Source organism: Carya illinoinensis, chromosome 15 (assembly GCF_018687715.1).
Source record: "Carya illinoinensis cultivar Pawnee chromosome 15, C.illinoinensisPawnee_v1, whole genome shotgun sequence".
NCBI lineage: Eukaryota > Viridiplantae > Streptophyta > Magnoliopsida > Fagales > Juglandaceae > Carya > Carya illinoinensis.
The window spans coordinates 21279023-21296037 of NC_056766.1; the positions used below are offsets into that span (position 1 = coordinate 21279023).

Below are 17015 nucleotides of genomic sequence, written 5' to 3' on the forward strand. Positions count from 1 at the left end.
CGGATTCCTGGTTATGGTTTTTGGCCCGGATTTGATCTGGGCCGAAACCCGATTTTAAAACCCAGTACCCGTGTTTCTTCAAACTGGATCAAGCTAACAAACTGATTTCATATCCTCCCTGATGTCTACTCAGAATTGCAGCTCCAAACTACTACAAACCCAGTGCATACTCTGGCTGGTGATAGCAACGCCGGCCATTTCCAACTGAATGTAATGGCCGCGACAACGGCAGGAAAAGAAGTGAACATAACAACAGGGGCGGTCAGTACAACAGTGGAAAAGATAATATATATAGACGACCATCTTGCTGTTTATCAGGTGGGGGCGGTGCTGCTTCCACTGGAACTTTTTGGGGCAGCTGCTTCACCTACAGCATCTAAGCTTGAGAAGACGAGACCTAGTACTGAAGACATTGCTACTACTTCGGAGTCTTTGGGTGCATTTGGTCCAAACCGGCAAGCAATGACAGCAATATCGTCTGGAGTCGTAGTGGGTTCCTTGTTTTCTTTTTGCTATACACGCACAGCCACACCATCATGCATCATGTTTCCAGCTAATATTCACCAATTGGATTTTAAAACAGGGATGATACAGTTACTTCCTACTTTTCATGGCTTGGAAAATGAAAATCCATATGTGCACATTAGGGAGTTTGAGGAAGTAGTTGCGACTTTTCATAGTCAAAATGCAACTGATGACGTTGTGAGACTTAAGTTCTTTCCTTTCTTTTTGAAAGATAGAGCTAAGAGTTGGCTATACTTATTGAGACCACGATCTATTGGGTCATGGAATGAGATGACTAAGGTCTTCTTTAATAAATACTTTCCCCAACATAAGACCAATGCTTTAAAAAGGCAAATCTCCACCTTTGTACAAAAGTGAGACTTTGTATCAGTCTTGAGAGAGATTTAAGGAGCTATTAAGTATGTGTCCTCACCATGGATATGAGAATTGGCGCTTAGTGAGCTATTTTTATGAGGGACTTACACCTAGAGAGCGTCAATTTGTGGAGATGATGTGTAATGGTGAGTTCTTACAGAAAGATCCTGATAAGGCCATAGAATACCTCAATGAGCTTGCTGAAAAAGCTCACACTTGGACTGGACCTAGTGCTACTGAGAGCACAAATAGGTCACGACCTGCAGGAAACCTAAATGGTGGTGGAATTTACCATCTCAGGGAAGAAGATAACCTAAAAGCTAAGGTTGAGATGCTCACTAGAGAGTTAGAGGCGTTGAAGACTAAGGACTTAAAGCCAACACACGTGGCTAATCATGCAGAGTCTTTTGGACCATGTTTTGTGTGTGGTGGGGTAGATCACCTTGCCCAAGAGTGTTCCACATTGACTGAGATGAGAGGAATGTATGAGGAACAATGTAATGCCTTAGGTATGTACAAGAAGCCTTTTACACATTTCTCTGACACCTATAATCCGGGGTGGCGTAATCACCCCAATTTTAGCTGGAAGTTTGAAAACCAGCCGCCTGCACAACCCCCTAGATCATATCCTACACCATATCATGCACCTTCATCTTCTAGGAGCCCCTTAGAAGATACTTTACATGCTTTTATCAGGCATGAGGTAAGACTAACCAAAAGTTTGAATCTTTGATTACACAGGTTGTTGAAGAAAATAAGGAGATAAAAAGCCAAGTTCCAAATTGATGAGCTCCTTGAGTATGAATGAGCGAGGTAAGTTTCCTTCTCAAGCTCAATCCGTACCCCATGGTCAACAAATGGCACAAGAGAATTTGAAGGATGCGAATGCCATTGTGACACGAAGTGGTAAGTCATTACACATCCTAACAACGAACAAATCAGAGGATGTGGAAGAGGATCAAAGCAATAGTGGTGCCGAGCTGCCCAAAGAAGCCGAGGTAATAAAGAGCCCAGTTAAGGTACCATTTCCTCAAACTTTAAAACTGAATAAGCGAATTTTGGATCCTAACAATAAAATCTTAGAGAATCTCAAGCAGGTAAAAATTAACCTCCCTCTTTTGCATGTTATTAAACAAGTTCCTACTTACGCAAAAGTTCTTAAAGATTTGTGTACAGTTAAGAGGAAACACCATGTTAAGAAGACAGCATTTCTGACAGAGCAAGTTAGTGCTCTAATTGAGCAGTGGATTCCTCCCAAGTACAAGGATCCTGGTTGCCCAACCATTGCATGCAGCATTGGAAATCATGAGTTTGGGCAAGTTTTGCTAGATTTAGGAGCTAGCGTGAATCTAATGCCATATTCTATTTATTTGCAGTTGGGGTTGGGAGAAATTGATGGGAACCAAGGTGGAGCTACCCTTAAAGATCCCTTGCAAATTCCAGATGGGCCAATTACAAGATCAAGAGCCAAGAAGATCAAGGAAGCAATGCAAGGATTGGTGCAATCCACTTGGGATGAAGCTAGGAAGAGCCCAACACTCAAGATGGGCTTCAAGGAAAAAGAACCAGTTTTGATCCACTTGATACAAGCTATGGAAGACATGACTTAGAGATTGGGCCTATTGTTGTTAAGGCTTTCAATTTGTTTAACGGTATTTTATTATTAGTTTAGAAGAAGTGGGCTTGAGGATGCTTGGCCCACGTATGTCTTATTTCTAATGGACTAGGGTTATTTTTGGGAAGGCCTTGTATTTTTGGCCAAGGGTTTATTTGGAAAGTTAAAATTTTATGTCTTACTAGGGTTTCAGAAGTAACTGTAGCGCGGCGTATGGCATTGTTCACGCTACAGCACCCGACGCATTGTTTACTTAGGGTTTTTGGGGATTGTCTATTTAAACCACTTGTAACCTCATTTGAGAGGCAGACTATATGGAATTGTGATTGAGAGTTGAGTGACCTCCTCTTGTTCTTCTTGAACTTCTGAACTTATCAAGGGTAAATCAAAACCTTTGTGGCGTTCTTCTTTTGTAATCTAGGTTCTTGAGACGGGTTCTTCAATGGGTCTAGATTTTGATATAATCTAGGTTCTTTGAACGGGTTCTCATTGGGTCTAGATTCTCCATCCATATACCTGAGTTTGGCTTTCTTGGGGTTGTTTTTCCAGTATTGTTGTTGGGTCTCAAAGCAAGTCTATTGGGGTTCACATCATTTGGTAATCAGAGCAAGTTTTCCAATCAGGTGTAATTCTATCTTTTATCTATTGCATCTTTAATTCTAGGGTTTCATTGTTCTAGGGTTGCAAAAAAAAAACTGCAGAAATTCGTTTTTCCTAGGGCTGCCAGATTACTCTATCATTTTGGTTTCATGTTTATCAACATTAGGTGGCTAAATTGCTTGTTTGTGGGCTGCCAAAATTTGCAGCATCTGTAGGTTTGGAAAGTTCTGGGATTCTTGCATCTTTAAGTTTGTCAATTCCTTGGAATGTCGTTTCATTGATTCTCTTCTATTTCCTTACCAATTTTTATGTGTTTGAATTCAGTTGTTTGATTGTTGCAATTGAATATTGCTGTTTTTGACTGAAATAGTGAGAAAAGAAAAGAAAGGAAAAGAAAAGAAAAGAAAGGAAAGGAAAAGAAAAGAAAAGAAAGGAAAGGAAAAGAAAAAAAAAATCGAAAAAAAAAAAATCCGAATTTTTATTTTATTTCAAAGTGGCTGCATATATCATTATAGTTGGTATATTGTCTTGTGATTACTCTTTCCCTTGTATCATTTCCTTGAGTCTTGTGTCATTTTATTCTTTCAGTGTTTTCTCTTGTTCTTGTTTCTTGGACCTAATTACTAGTTGGAATAAGACAAGGTTGTATTGTCTTGATTTAGTTCAATTAGTTCTGAAAGAACTTGAGTGGGAAAACTCTTGAGGTAAAAGGCAAGAGAGTGTGAGATCATTAACGGAAAAAAAGCCAATTAAGAGTGAAACACGAGTGGAGTGCTATTATTCGAGTGTAAACACGTAAGGGAGCGTGTGAGGTCTTTTCCACTAATAGTTTTTTTGTGTGCAGCGCGTACGATGTCTCATAAAAGTGACTCATCACCAAAGGGGATGGCAGATAACTCCTTTATGTTGCAGGCTATGCAACAACAGTTTGAACGATTGAACATGATGTTAGGGGAAGTGAGAGATAGGATGGATCAACAAGATGAAGTAATTAAAAATTTACATGGTGGGAGAGATAGGAGGAGACGTGAACCTAGAAGAGAACATGAGTATGAAGATGAAGGAGATGGTGAGGATGAGGAAGATCTAATTTCTGAAGTTGGGATGGGTAGGCATAGAGGAGTCAGGCGTGAAAGAGGATTTAGGGGAAACTCACGGGGTCGTGATGGAGTAGATAGGGACCTTGAGAGCATCAAAATGAAAATACCATCTTTCCAAGGTAGAACTGACCCTGAAGCTTATTTAGAGTGGGAGAAGAAGATAGAGTTGATCTTTGAGTGTCATAACTATTCAGAGGAGAAGAAAGTGAAGTTGGCAGTAATTGAGTTCACTGATTATGCTATTATTTGGTGGGATCAATTAGTGACCAATAGTAGGAGGAATTATGAGAGGTCTGTTGAGACATGGGGAGAGTTGAAAGCTCTCATGAGGCGGAGATTTGTACCTAGCCACTACTATAGGGACCTCTACCAGAAATTACAAAATCTTACACAAGGGTCTAGGAGTGTGGAGGACTACCATAAGGAGATGGAGGTGGCTATGATACGGGCGAATGTAGAGGAGGATAGGGAGGCCACTATGGCTAGATTTTTGTGTGGTTTGAATAGGGAGATAGCTAATGTGGTTGAGTTACAACATTATGTAGAAATAGAAGACATGGTGCACATGGCTATGAAGGTGGAGAGGCAATTAAAGAGGAAAGGGACATCAAGGTACACTTCAGTTTCTAGCACTCCTTGGAAACCAAAGTGGGAGAAAGATGATCGAGCTGTAACAAAGGCAAAGACAGAACCACCTAAAGGAAACGATGAAGGAACTAGCAACAAACCCAAGTTGGCATCCCAACCTTCTAGAAATAGAGATATTAAATGCTTTAAGTGTTTGGGTTCAGGCCACATCGCTTCTCAATGTCCAAACAAACATGTGATGATTATGCGTGACAATGGGGAGGTAATGACTGCAAGTGAGGATGATCGTGATGAGATACCTGAGTTGGAGGATGCTAGTGATGATGATGGAGTAGAATACCCCGTAACAGGTGAGTCCCTTATTGCCAGGCGTGCTCTCAACACACAAATTAAGATGGATGAAGCAGAGCAACAAAGGGAGAACATTTTCCATACTAGATGCCACATCAATGGCAAGGTATGTAGTATGATAATTGATGGGGGAAGTTGTACTAATGTTGCTAGCACTACATTAGTTGAAAAATTGAATTTACCTACCTTGAAACACTCCCGACCATACAAGCTGCAGTGGTTGAATGATTGTGGGGAGGTTAAGGTAGATAGACAAGTGTTGGTTACTTTTTCCATTGGGAAGTATCAAGATGAACTGCTTTGTGATGTTGTGCCTATGCATGCTGGCCATATATTGTTGGGGAGACCATGGCAATATGATAGGAGAGTGATACATGATGGATTAAAAAACATGTACAGCTTTGTAAAGGAGGGCAAAACAACCAAGCTTGCTCCTTTAACTCCAAGACAGGTCTATGAGGACCAACTGAAACTGAAAAGTGAGGTTGCTCAAAAGAGAAAGAGTGAAAATGAGAGTGATAAAAAAAGAAAGAGTGAAAAAGAGATTGAGCAAAAAAGAAAGAGTGAAAAAGAAAAAGAGTCTCCTGAGAGAAAAGGAAAGGCAAAAGTGAGTTTCTATGCAAGAGAGAGTGAGGTTAAGAGAGCTTTCTTAGCAGATCGCCCTATGATTTTTCTTGTCTATAAAAAGTCTTATCTTAATCTTGATGAAACTAACCAACCTCTTCCTAGTTTGGCTGTTTCTTTGTTGCAGGAGTTTGAGGATGTATTCCCAGAGGAAATGCCTAATGAGTTGCCACCCATTAGAGGCATTGAGCACCAGATTGATTTCGTGCTCGGGGCTGCTATTCCAAACCGACCAGCTTATAGAAGTAATCCAGATGAGACAAAGGAGCTTCAGAGGCAAGTTGAGGATTTGATGAGCAAGGGGTACGTGAGGGAGAGCATGAGCCCATGTGCAGTACCAGTGCTTCTAGTGCCTAAGAAGGATGGGACGTGGAGGATGTGCATTGATTGCAGGGCGGTTAATAATATCACGGTAAAGTATCGCCATCCCATTCCTAGATTAGATGATATGCTCGATGAATTGCATGGCTCATGTATTTTTAGTAAAATTGATCTTAAAAGTGGGTACCATCAAATTAGAATGAAAGAGGGTGATGAATGGAAAACTGCTTTTAAGACTAAGTATGGGCTTTATGAATGGTTGGTTATGCCATTTGGACTTACAAATGCGCCCAGTACTTTCATGAGATTAATGAATCATGTCCTACGTGCGTTCATAGGCAAGTTTGTGGTTGTGTACTTTGATGATATCCTAGTGTACAGCAAGGACTTAAATGAGCATATTGAGCATTTGAGATATGTGTTTAATGTGTTGAGATGTGAAAAGTTGTATGCTAACTTCAAGAAATGTACCTTTTGTATGGAGGAAGTTGTTTTTCTTGGTTATGTTGTTAGTACAAAGGGTATTGAAGTGGATGAAGAGAAAGTCAAGGCCATTAAGGAGTGGCCAACACCAAAGAGCGTCACTGAGATAAGAAGCTTTCATAGTTTAGCTAGCTTTTATCGGCGTTTTGTTAAAGATTTTAGCACCATTGCTGCACCACTCACTGAAGTCATTAAAAAGAATGTTGGGTTTCATTGGGGGGCTAATCAAGAGAATGCATTTGCCACTATTAAGGAAAGGTTGAGCTCTGCACCCGTGTTAGCATTACCAGATTTTAACAAAACTTTTGAGATTGAATGTGATGCCTCAGGAATAGGGATTGGAGCCGTTTTGATGCAGGATAGGCGGCCGATTGCCTTCTTCAGTGAGAAGCTAAGTGGGGCATCCCTGAAGTACCCTACTTATGACAAAGAACTTCATGCTTTTGTTCGTGCATTAGAGACTTGGCAGCACTACTTGTGGCCTAGGGAATTTGTGATCCACACCGATCATGAATCGTTGAAGCATCTCAAGGGTCAAGGTAAGTTGAATAAGAGGCATGCTAGATGGATGGAATATATTTAGACCTTTCCATATGTCATCCGTTACAAGCAAGGTAAGGAGAATATTGTTGCTGATGCTTTATCACGGAGGTATGTGCTTCTTACTTCTATGAGTGCTAAAATGTTTGGGTTTGAATATGTGAAAGATATGTATGCCGATGATGTTGACTTTTCTGATGTGTATATGGCATGTGATAAGGCGGCATTTGGTAAGTTTTACAAGCATGATGGTTACTTGTTTAAAGAAGATAAACTGTGTGTACCTAGTTGTTCTATGCGTGAGTTATTGGTGCGTGAGGCACATGGCGGGGGATTAATGGGACACTTTGGTGTCAAGAAAACCTTAGACATATTGCATGAACATTTCTTTTGGCCTAAGATGAAAAGAGACATCAATCGCATTTGTAGCAGGTGCATCACATGTAGAAAGGCCAAATCTAAGGTTTTGCCACATGGGTTATATACACCCTTACCCGTTCCTAGTGAGCCATGGGTAGACATATCTATGGACTTTGTTTTGGGGCTGCCTACGACAAAAAGGGGTAGAGATTCTATTTTTGTGGTTGTGGATAGATTTAGCAAGATGACACATTTCATTCCATGCCATAAAACAGATGATGCCACAAGCATAGCTGACTTGTTTTTCAAAGAGATAGTGCGACTCCATGGTGTGCCCAGGAGCATTGTTTCTGATAGGGATGTTAAATTTCTTAGCTACTTTTGGAAGGTGTTGTGGGGAAAATTAGGTACTAAACTCTTATTTTCCACTACTTGTCACCCACAGACTGATGGTCAGACTGAAGTAGTTAATAGGACTTTAACTCAGCTTTTACGCACTGTTGTTCAAAAGAATTTAAAGAGTTGGGAGGATTGTTTGCCATTCATAGAGTTTGCATATAATAGGACCATGCATACTATTACTTCATACTCTCCTTTTGAAATTGTTTATGGTTTTAATCCACTTACTCTTTAGATTTGATGCCTTTGCCTATTGATGGCAGGAGTAGCTTATGATGATGGGCCCCAAGGTGGACCAAGTCTTAAGGATCAATTACAAGATTAAGAGCTACGAAGATTAAGGGAGCAATGCAAGAATTGGTGCAATCCAATTGGGATGAAACTAGCAAGAGCCCAACACACATGATGGGCTTGAAAGAATGAGAACCAGTTTTGATCCACTTAATCCAAGCTATGGAAGACACGACTTGAGCCGATTGTTATTAAAGACCATGGACTTATTTATTTCATTGAAATGACTTATTTTATTAGTCAAAGGAATTATTCTAGAATAATTGGGCTTGGGAGATGTCTAGCCCATATGTCTTATTTCTAATGAACTAGGGTTTTTGGGAAGGCCTTGTATTTTGGCCAAGGGCATATTTGGAGAGTTATTAATTTATGTGAACTAGGGTTTTAGAAGTTACTGTAGCGAGGCACTGTTCACGCTCCAGTACCCGCGGCACTATTCCTTTAGGGTTTTGGGAATTGTTTATTTAAGGCACTTGTAGCCTCATTTGAGAGGTAAGACATTTTTTATTGAATTTTCATTGTGAGTGAGTTTTCTCCTCGTGTTCTTAATTGAACTCTTGAACTTATCAAAGGTAAATCACAACCTTTGTGGCGTTCCTCCTTGTAATTTGGGTTCTTGAGACGGGATTTCATTGGGTCTAGATTTTAATATAATCTAGGTTCTTGGAACGAGATTTCAACGGGTCTAAATTCTCCATCCATAGACTTGAGTTTGGCGTTCTTGGGTTTGTTTTCCAATATTGTTGTTGGGTCTCAAAAGCGAGTCGATTGGGGTTCACATCATTTGGTATTCAGAGCAAGGTTTCCAATCAGGTCTGATTCTATCTTTTTATTTATTGTATTGTTAATTCTAGGGCTTCAATGTTCTAGAATTGCCCAAAAAAAAAAAAAAAAAGCACAAAAATTCGTTTTTCCTAGGGCTGCCAAAATTTGCACCATCTAGGGTTTCATTGATTTCCTTCTATTTCCTTGCCAATTTGTATGTGTTTGAATTCAATTGCTTGATTATCACAATTGAATATTCCTGTTTGTGGTTGAATTTTTGAGAAAAGAAAAGAAAAAGAAAAGAAAGGAAAAGAAAAGAAAGGAATAGAAAAGAAAAGAAAAGAAAAGAAAGGAAAAGAAAGGAAAGGAAAAGAAAAGAAAAGAAAGGAAAAGAAAAAAAAATTCGAAAAAAAAAGAAATTCAAAAAAAAAAAGGGAGAGAGAAGGAAAGTAGAGGTAGCATATTCAGTGGTTGCTATATAGTTACAATAAAAGAGAAAGAAAGAAATTTGTTGATTGGGTCTTGTCCTTAAAGGGGCTGAATTACCTCTTGTTACCTCTTTCTAGTTGGTATCTTCTCTTATAGTTACCCTTCCATTCCAATAATTTCCTTGATTCCCTTGTCATTTTATTCATTCCGTGTTTCTCTTGTTCTTGTTTCTTGGATCTAATTATTAGTTGGGATAAAAAAGGTTGTATTGTCTTGATTTAGTTCAATTAGTTTTGAAAGAACTTGAGTGGGAAAACTCTTGAGGTAAAAGGCAAGAGAGTGTGAGATCATTATCGGGAAAAAGCCAATTAAGAGTGAAACACGAGTGGAGTGCCATTATTTGAGTGTAAACACGTGAGGGAGAGCGTGTGAGGTCTTTTTCCACTAACATTCTTTTTTGTGCAGCACATACAATGTCTCATTAAAGTGACTCATAACCAAAGGGGATGTCAGACAATTCATTCTTTTTGTTGCAGTCCATGCAACAAAAGTTTGAAAAGTTAAATTTGAAGTTGGGGGAAGTGATGGATAAGATGGAACAACAAGGTGCATTGATTACAAATTTGCAAAGTGGGAGAGATAGGAGGAGATGTGAGCCTAGTATTGAGAATAGGTACAATAAGAATGAAGAGTATGGCGAGTCTCTTGTTAGGCGTGCTCCCAATACAGAATTTAAGATGGATGGTATAGAGCAGCAAAGAGAGAACATTTTTCGTACTAGATGCCACATCAACAACAAGGTATGTAGTATGATTATTGATGGAGGGAGTTGTACTAATGTTGCTAGCACTACTTTAGTTGAGAAATTGAATCTACCTACTTTGAAACACCCTAGACCTTACAAGTTGCAGTGGTTGAATGATTGTGGGGAGGTTAGGATAAATAAGCAAGTGCTAGTTTCTTTTTCAATTGGGAGGTACAAGGATGATGTACTTTGTGAAGTTGTGCCTATGCATGCTGGCCATATTTTGTTGGGGAGGCCGTGGCAGTGTGATAGGAGAGTGATCTATGATGGGTTTAGAAACATGTACAGTTTTGAAAAGGATGGAAAAAGAATCAAACTTGCTCCTTTAACTCCAACACAGGTCCATGAGGACCAACTGAAGTTGAAAGGTGAGGTTGATCAAAAAAGAAATAGTGAGGCCAAAACCTCAAGAGAAGGAGAGAGTGAAAAAACAAAGAGAGTGAAGAAAAAATAGAGAGTGAAAAGAATAAAGAGACTGAAGCAAAGAGAGAGAGTGAAAAGAAAAAAGAGAGTGAAAAGGAAAAAGAGAGTGAAAGAAAAAAAAAGAGTGAAAAGAAAAATGAGAGTGAAAAGAAAAGCTGGAGTGAAAGTGAGAGAAAAGCAAAGAGAAAAATGAGTTTTTATGCTAAGGCGAATTTTACTACTAACGGATTTAATGAATCTTTGCCTAGTATTGTTATCTCTTTGTTGCAGGGATATAAGGTCGTAATTCCTAGCGGAGTGTTTAGTGGATTGTCATCTATTAGAGAGATAGAGCATTACATTGATTTTATACCAAGTGCGACAATCCCTACTCGACCTTTTTTTGAAGAACATGAGTCCTTGACGCACTTGAAAGGACACTGTAAGTTGAATAAAATGCATGACAAGTGGGTGCAACTCATTGAGACATTTCCTTATGTAACTAAGTACACACAAGGTAAAGAAAATTTTGTGGTTGATGCTTATGCAAGAAGGTACGTCCTTGTCATCATTATAGATGCAAAGTTATTGAGACTTAAATATGATAAGAACTTGTTTGTTAATGATGATGGCATGACTAGTGTGTATGGAGTACGTAAGAAAGCATCGTTTTCTCATTTATATAGACTAGATTGGTACTTGTTTACAGAGAAAAGATTTTGTGTGCCTACTAGTCTTATGCGTGAGTTGCTTGTGCATGGATGTGGTCTGTTGGGAAATTTTGATATAAAGAGGATTTTAGACGTGTTGGATGACCATTGGTGGGAGTACTACTTACCATTCATTGAATTTGCATATAATTGGAATGGTAATTTTGGTACAAAGAAAACCTTAGATGTGTTTCATGAACGTTTGTGGGAGTATCATTTGCCATTCATTGAATTGTTGGATGAACATTTCTTTTGGCCTAAGATGAAAAGAGACGTCAATTGCATTTGTGGCATGTGCATTACATGTAGGAAGGCCAAGTCTAAGGTTTTGCCACATTGGTTGTATACACCCTTACCCGTTCCTAGTAAACCATTGGTAGGCATATCTATGGACTTTGTTTTGGGGCTGCGTACAACTAAAAGTGGTAGTGATTCTATTTTTGTGGTTGTGCATAGATTTAGTAAAATGTCACATTTCATTCCATGTCATAAAATTGATGATACCACAAACATAGCTAACTTATTTTTCAGGGGGATAGTGCGACTTCATGGTGTACCTAGGAGGATTGTTTCTAATACCCAGCTCTTATGCACTGTTCTTCATAAGAATTTAAAAACTTGGGAGGATTGTTTGCCATTTAAAGAGTTTGCATATAATAGGACGTTGCATACTACTACTTCATATTCTCCTTTTAAAGTTGTTTATGATTTTAATCCACTTACTCATTTAACTCTAATACTTTTGTTTGTGGATGACAGAAGTAGCTTGGATGGACATTTCCAAATTCTTGATAAAATTAATGATATTTCATACCTAGTGGATCTTCTAGGTATGTATCACGTGTTTGCTATTTTCATTGTTACTGATCTTTTTCCCTTTGATCCAGGTGGAGATTCGAGGTCGAATCCTTTTGAGGAGAGGGGGAATGATGGGCCCCAAGGTGGACCAAGTCTTAAGGATCAATTACAAGATTAAGAGCTACGAAGATTAAGGGAGCAATACAAGAATTGGTGCAATCCAATTGGGATGAAACTAGCAAGAGCCCAACACACATGATGGGCTTGAAAGAATGAGAACCAGTTTTGATCCACTTAATCCAAGCTATGGAAGACACGACTTGAGCCGATTGTTATTAAAAACCATGGACTTATTTATTTCATTGAAATGACTTATTTTATTAGTCAAAGGAATTATTCTAGAATAATTGGGCTTGGGAGATGTCTAGCCCATATGTCTTATTTCTAATGAACTAGGGTTTTTGGGAAGGCCTTGTATTTTGGCCAAGGGCATATTTGGAAAGTTATTAATTTATGTGAACTAGGGTTTTAGAAGTTACTGTAGCGCGGCACTGTTCACGCTACAGTACCCGCGGCACTATTCCTTTAGGGTTTTGGGAATTGTTTATTTAAGGCACTTGTAGCCTCATTTGAGAGGTAAGACATTTTTTATTAAATTTTCATTGTGAGTGAGTTTTCCATCAGCTTAGATGGACAAAAGAAGGCAGAGTTGGTAAAGTCACTTCATGAGAGGGTACGGCTTCTTCAAATTGCCCAAAAGAATGAAAGGTTTGCTTCCCAAGCCAATAAAGGGCGACGGCGTGTCACCTTTGAACCAGGAGATTGGGTTTGGGTTCACATGCGCAAAGAAAGATTCCCAGCCCATAGACGGACTAAGTTGCATCCTCGAGGAGATGGACCTTTCCAAATTATTGAGAAAATTAATGACAATGCATATAAAGTGGATCTTCCAAGTGAATATAATGTTTCTGCTACCTTCAATGTTTCTGATCTTTCTCCTTTTGATGTAGGTGAAGATTCGAGGTCGAATCCTTTTGAGGAGAGGGGGAATGATGGGAACCAAGGTGGAGCTATCCTTAAAGATCCCTTGCAAATTCCAGATGGGCCAATTATAAGATCAAGAGCCAAGAAGATCAAGGAAGCAATGCAAGTGATGGGCCCCAAGGCGGACCAAGTCTTAAGGATCAATTACAAGATTAAGAGCCACGAAGATCAAGAGAGCAATGCAAGAATTGGTGCAATCCAATTGGGATCAAGCTAGCAAGAGCCCAACACTCATGACGGGCTTGAAAGAAGGAGAACCAGTTTTGCTCCACTTGATCCAAGCTATAGAAGACACGACTTGGGCCTATTGTTATGGAAGGCCATGGATTTATTTATTTCATTAAAAGAGCTTAATTTATTAGTCAAATGAATTAATCAAGAATAATTGGGCTCCGGGGATGTCCAGCCCACACGTCTTATTTCTAATGAACTAGGGTTTGGGGAAGGCCTTGTATTTTGGCCAAGGGTTTATTTGGAAAGTTATAATTTTATGTCTTACTAGGGTTTCAGAAGTTACTGTAGCGTGGCGTATGGCACTGTTCACGCTACAGTACCCGACGAATTGTTTACTTAGGGTTTTTGGGGATTGTCTATTTAAACCAATTGTAACCTCATTTGAAAGGCAGACTATATGGAATTGTGATTGAGAGTTGAGTGACCTCCTCTTGTTGGGATGAAGCTAGGAAGAGCCCAACACTCAAGATGGGCTTCAAGGAAAAAGAACCAGTTTGGATCCACTTGATACAAGCTATGGAAGACATGACTTAGAGATTGGGCCTATTGTTGTTAAGGCTTTCAATTTGTTTAACGGTATTTTATTATTAGTTTAGAAGAAGTGGGCTTGAGGATGCTTGGCCCACGTATGTCTTATTTCTAATGGACTAGGGTTATTTTTGGGAAGGCCTTGTATTTTTGGCCAAGGGTTTATTTGGAAAGTTAAAATTTTATGTCTTACTAGGGTTTCAGAAGTAACTGTAGGGCGACGTATGGCACTGTTCACGCTACAGTACCCGACGCATTGTTTACTTAGGGTTTTTGGGGATTGTCTATTTAAACCACTTGTAACCTCATTTGAGAGGCAGACTATATGGAATTGTGATTGAGAGTTGAGTGACCTCCTCTTGTTTTTCTTAAACTTCTAAACTTATCAAGGGTAAATCAAAACCTTTGTGGCGTTCTTCTTTTGTAATCTAGGTTCTTGAGACGGGTTCTTCAATGGGTCTAGATTTTGATATAATCTAGGTTCTTTGAACGGGTTCTCATTGGGTCTAGATTCTCCATCCATATACCTGAGTTTGGCTTTCTTGGGGTTGTTTTTCCAGTATTGTTGTTGGGTCTCAAAGCAAGTCTATTGGGGTTCACATCAGAAATCAAACCAACCACTGTGGTATTACAATTGACTGACCGTTCAGTCAAAGTACCCCGGAGTGTGGTAGAGGATGCTCTAATTCAAATTGATAAATTGTATTATCCTATTGATTTCCTAATCCTTGACACTAGCTCTGTTGTTGATACTACTTCTAAAATTTCTGTGATTTTAGGTAGGCCTTTTCTTGCCACTGCTAATGCTCTTATTAATTGCAGGAATGGGCTCATGAAGCTTTCTTTTGGAAACATGACTCTCGAGGTGAATATCTTCCATATTGCAAGAGAGCCAGAAGATGATGATGAGAGCCACCAGACATACATGATTGACTCACTCATAGAAAAGGGAGTTTCTATAGCTCATGATTTTGATCTCCTTGAGTATTTTCTTGTTAATTCTGAGTTTGATTCTATCAGTAATCCATCTGATGTAGTTGATATTTGTATCTTTGATAGAACTCAGGATTATGGCACTCGGGCCTGGCAACCGAAGTTTGAGGAACTGCCTGAGAGAGAGGAAAAGCAAATTCCTTCAAGTGTGGAAGCACCCAAAGTTGAACTGAAACCTCTGCCTAAGGGTTTAAAGCATGTTTTCCTTGGTCCAGGTGATACTTTTCCTGTTATTATCTCATTTGAATTGTCTAAGTCTCAAGGTGAGAAATTAATTCGGATCCTAAGTGAGCATAAGTCAGCCTTAGGTTGGAGCATTGCTGATATAAAAGGTGTTAGTTCCCTAATCTGTTCTCATAAAATTAATTTGGAGGAAGGAACTAGCCCTCGTACAGACCCCCAGCGTAGGCTTAATCCTATTATGAAAGAAGTGGTGAAAAATGAAGTGTTGAAACTATTAGATGCAGGAATCATATATCATATTGCTGATAGTAAATGGGTAAGTCCTACATAGGTTGTTCCTAAGAAGTCAAGTGTTATTGTGGTGAAGAATGACCTGGGAGAGCTAGTCCCTACAAAACTTGTGACTGGGTGGCGGATGTACATTGATTATAGAAAATTGAATGCTGCCACCCGAAAATACCATTTTCCTCTCCCTTTTATTGATCAAATTCTTGAGCGTGTGGCTGGTCATCCTTTCTATTGTTTCTTGGATGGTTATTCTGGTTATTATCAAATTGAAATTGCATTAGAAGACCAGGATAAAACCATCTTGAGTGTTGGGCTCTTCCTAGCTTCATCCCAAGTGGATTGCACCAATTCTTGCATTGCTTCCTTGATTTTCTTGGCTCTTGATTTTGTAATTGGCCCATCTGGAATTTGCAAGGGATCTTTAAGGATAGCTCCACCTTGGTTCCCATCATTCCCCCTCTCCTCAAAAGGATTCGACCTCGAATCTTCACCTACATCAAAAGGAGAAAGATCAAAAACATTGAAGGCAGCAGAAACATTATATTCACTTGGAAGATCCACTTTATATGCATTGTCATTAATTTTCTCAAGAATTTGGAAAGGTCCATCTCCTCGAGGATGCAACTTAGTCCGTCTATGGGCTGGGAATCTTTCTTTGTGCATGTGAACCCAAACCCAATCTCCTGGTTCAAAGATGACACGCCGTCGCCCTTTATTGGCTTGGGAAGCAAACATTTCATTCTTTTGGGTAATTTGAAGCCGTACCCTCTCATGAAGTGACTTCACCTCTGCCTTCTTTTGTCCATCTCAGCTACTCCTACCATCATCAATAGGCAAAGGCATCAAATCTAAAGGAGTAAGTGGATTAAAACCATAAACAATTTCAAAAGGAGAGTATGAAGTATGCATGGTCCTATTATATGCAAACTCTATAAATGACAAACAATCCTCCCAAGTCTTTAAATTCTTATGAACAACAGTGCGTAAAAGCTGAGTTAAAGTCCTATTAACTACTTCAGTCTGACCATCAGTCTGTGGGTGACAAGTACTGGAAAATAAGAGTTTAGTACCTAATTTTAACCACAACATCTTCCAAAAGTAGTTAAGAAATTTAACATCTCTATCAGAAACAATGCTCTTGGGCACACCATGGAGTTGCACTATCTCTTTGAAAAACAAGTAAACTATGCTTGTGGCATCATCTATTTTATGGCATGGAATGCAATGTGCCATCTTGCTAAATCTATCCACAACCACAAAAATAGAATCTCTACCTCTTTTTGTCCTAGGCAGCCCCAAAACAAAGTCCATAGATATGTCTACCCATGGCTCACTTAGGAACGGGTAAGGGTGTATATAACTCATGTGGCAAAACCTTAGATTTGGCCTTTCTACATGTGATGCACCTGTTACAAATGCGATTGATGTTTCTTTTCATCTTAGGCCAAAAGAAATGTTCATGCAATATGTCTAAGGTTTTCTTGATACCAAAGGTCTCAATGTATTCCATCCATCTAGCATGCCTCTTATTCAACTTACCTTGACCGTTGAGATGCTTCAACGATTCATGATCGGTGTGGATCACAAATTCCCTAGGCCACAAGTAGTGCTGCCAAGTCTCTAATGCACGAACAAGAGCATCAAGTTCTTTGTCATAAGTAGGGTACTTCAGGGATGCCCCACTT

General features: G+C 39.3%; 1 pseudogene; it reads left to right on the forward strand.

Annotated features, from left to right (window-relative positions):
* Positions 1-213: 213 nt before the first annotated feature.
* On the forward strand, positions 214-13108 carry LOC122296746 (annotated as a pseudogene).
* The last annotated feature ends 3907 nt before the right edge of the window (positions 13109-17015 follow it).